This window comes from Lolium rigidum, chromosome 7 (genome assembly GCF_022539505.1).
Source record: "Lolium rigidum isolate FL_2022 chromosome 7, APGP_CSIRO_Lrig_0.1, whole genome shotgun sequence".
In the NCBI taxonomy this organism is placed as follows: domain Eukaryota; kingdom Viridiplantae; phylum Streptophyta; class Magnoliopsida; order Poales; family Poaceae; genus Lolium; species Lolium rigidum.
Window position 1 is genome coordinate 156,980,143 of NC_061514.1, and position 3,126 is coordinate 156,983,268.

Consider the following 3,126-nt stretch of genomic DNA (forward strand, 5'->3'; position numbering starts at 1 on the left):
GGACACGGTGGCCGGCGGAAATTGGCAACGGCGGCGAGACTCCGGCGACCTACGAGCGCGCGCTGATGCCTGTGCGACTCTACGCGACACGGGGAGTCTAACGGTGGTGGCGCCGCCCACTATTGGTCGCCGGCGCTTGCTCGACGGCAAGCCCGAGCGGCGGTGCTTGCAGGTCTCCGACGATGGCACGGTATAGGATGCTAGGGAGAGAGTGGAGTGGTCCACGAGGAGCAGAGGCTCACCACGAACGCGTAGGAGGGCTCAGGCGATGCAGAGGTGGCCGGACGGCGACTCCACCGTCGACGGAAACAATGGCCGGGAGCGGAGGGGATGAGCTTGGTGAGGTCGCCTCGGGACGCTCCGGCTCAATTACTCCCGCCGGTTGAGCAAGTAGAGTATGGCGGAGATGATGGCGTCAACGGCGAGGCACGGGGTTGCTCCAAACGGCGGCGAGGGGTGGCGGTCCGGGAGCTAGGGTTTAAGATTTTTGGTCGGTTGAGACGAAGAGATGTCGAATTGAGAGCTTCTTCGCATTTTATTGGGTTCCTGGCGTTCGCTGGCAGTCAATATCGGCGGCGACGACGCGGGATGTGGAGCTCACAGCGCCGTGGCGCTCTCCAGGGCGTCGACGGTTGCGAAGACGAAGACGACGGCTTCGTCTTCGACCTTATCCGCCCGAAGCGGTACTTGGGCTGGTTCTGTGCTGGCCTGGCCGAGCGTTGGGCCGTTGCTGGGCTCGGTGGCCGCCCAGGTAAGGTCCAGGTAAACTTCTCCTCATTTATTTTTGTTTCCTTTTTCTTCCTTATTTTTCTGTTTTCGATTTTCTATTTTGAATTCAGATTTGAATTCAATTCTGTTTGTAGATATTTGTAACTTCTTTAACTTGGCCATTACTTCTTAAATAATAATTCTACTTGAGACATACTATTTTGATCTTTAATATAATGATAGTTTCAACATACACAATATTTTAAATAGATATGTTAGTTATTATAATTTCTATTTTCTTTCTTTTGAAATTCCAAATATTTTTATAATACTTATAATGCTTTTTAACAATAGGTAATATGTTTACTTTGTTTTATATAGCAATAATGGATTTATGAATTATGATCTTAATGCTAAATTTCCTTATTTTGAAATAAGATTTCAAAGGTGTGACTTCATGTGTCCTAAATTTTATAATTTAAGGAGGTGATCTAGTGGCATGATTTCATGTACCAGAACATTTTTAGGGGCTTGACCTCTTATTTGATAATTAGATTACTTGCATAATATTTTATGTGGGAAACTATTTGTTAAGGTTTAATCTCCCCTGACCAAGGTAATATGGTTACTTGCTTAATTGTTTCTGTTCTCCTTTAATTACTAGGGACTTGAGAATTGGTTTTATCTTATACCAACAGATTTCTATTATATCCTTAATCTATTGTTAAAGTAACTAAAGTTGTTATAGTTCTTTTTATAGTTAACTTTGGTTATAATGATGAATGGTTTCTCACCATACAAGGTATAGAGTTTGACACTAAGGTTTGCTTAGGTTCTTTAATTTATGAAATATAGATGTGGTAGGATTCTACTTATGATCACCAAATGATTCACAAGTTAAGATTGAGATATAAGCCTAGGGTTTAATACTAATGATCTCCCTATAATTTCATGTGGTGAATAATATCTACTTATCCTATTAGGATTTACTTATCCTCACAAACCTCAAGAGCATGATCATGGATTAGGCATGATCACTTGTTCTTAATATTTTTACCTCAAGTTCTTAGGGTTTATGATCACTACACAATTTATAATGATCAAGATTGGGATTCCTAGGTTATCTCTCATGGAATGGGTTCTTATTTCTAGGCTCAAGCATTGTCTTGATCAACTAGGGTATAACCCTCCTATTTTACTTTCTAGGATGGGCATGGCTATGGTTGTCTCAATGGATTATATCCCAGGAGAATGCCTGAGATATTCTGTTAGGGTTCTACTTAAACAATTATGATTTAATCATCAGGACATATGGGTAGTTCTCTCCCATAGAAATAGTTATTCTAGGATTTATGGTGTATTCCTAATATCTTATTAGGTATCTAGGCTAAGGTTCCATTTGTCTAGCTTAATTGGGTTAGTCTCTTCCTCACCTTATCAATTCATGGACATGGTATTATTCCATGTGATAATAGGGTATCTCACCACTCCAAGATGAAATGGTTATTCCTCATACTTTAGTTCAAAGGTTGTCCTTTATTCTTAAATAGGTAAAGCTTGGATTAGTATGAATGGTCTCACTCATTTGGGAATGACTTGAATAATGCTCTAGGGTTCCACTTGAAGATGATGATTAGAATACTTGGATTTATATCCAAGGTTTAGCTCAAGGTTTATTATTATAGAACTCTCACCTCTCTAGGTTTGATGTATAATAATATGGAATAGAGAAGGATATATACTTGTAGAGTTGATCTCCTTGTCTTGTTTCCAAGATTGAAATAGAATGAATACCATGAGGTTCATGGTAGGATCAAGGATTAGTTTAAGACATGGAAAAGATAAGTCAAGAATGGCTTCTTCATTTTATTGTTACTTGATTTGCAATTGAATTGGTGTTCATATGTTATGACAAGGATTACCATATTATAATCTTTTATAAGATCAAGTAATTGATCATTGAGTAAAGTATTGTTGTGTTGATTATTGGTTCCATTTGATCTAATCCCTTAGATCAAATCATCTCTACCCAAAACAAGGTTTTATCAAAGTCACATTGAGGTTTATAGCGCTTGACTTGATGAGCTACTTCAATTCCACCAAGGTCAAGTGAAACTTCGACCATCGTGACTATTTTACTTTAAAGCGCGAAAATTCCCCAGATTTTCTATGCATGAATGCAATGCACACATCTGTTTCCTCTATTATTGTAACCTCATTACCTGGGATATTACAACAGCCTGCCGCAGGCACTACCACACCGACGACTCCGGCTCCGACACCGATAGTTAGAACGTCGGGTGTTCTTTCTTTGCAGCGAATCTAGCTACGGGCCAGACGAAGCCAGTAGTCGAGGTTTCTGGATGTTCGCCTCATCGGTAGAACCAACAAGGGCACCATCTCCTCCCGCTGGATTTT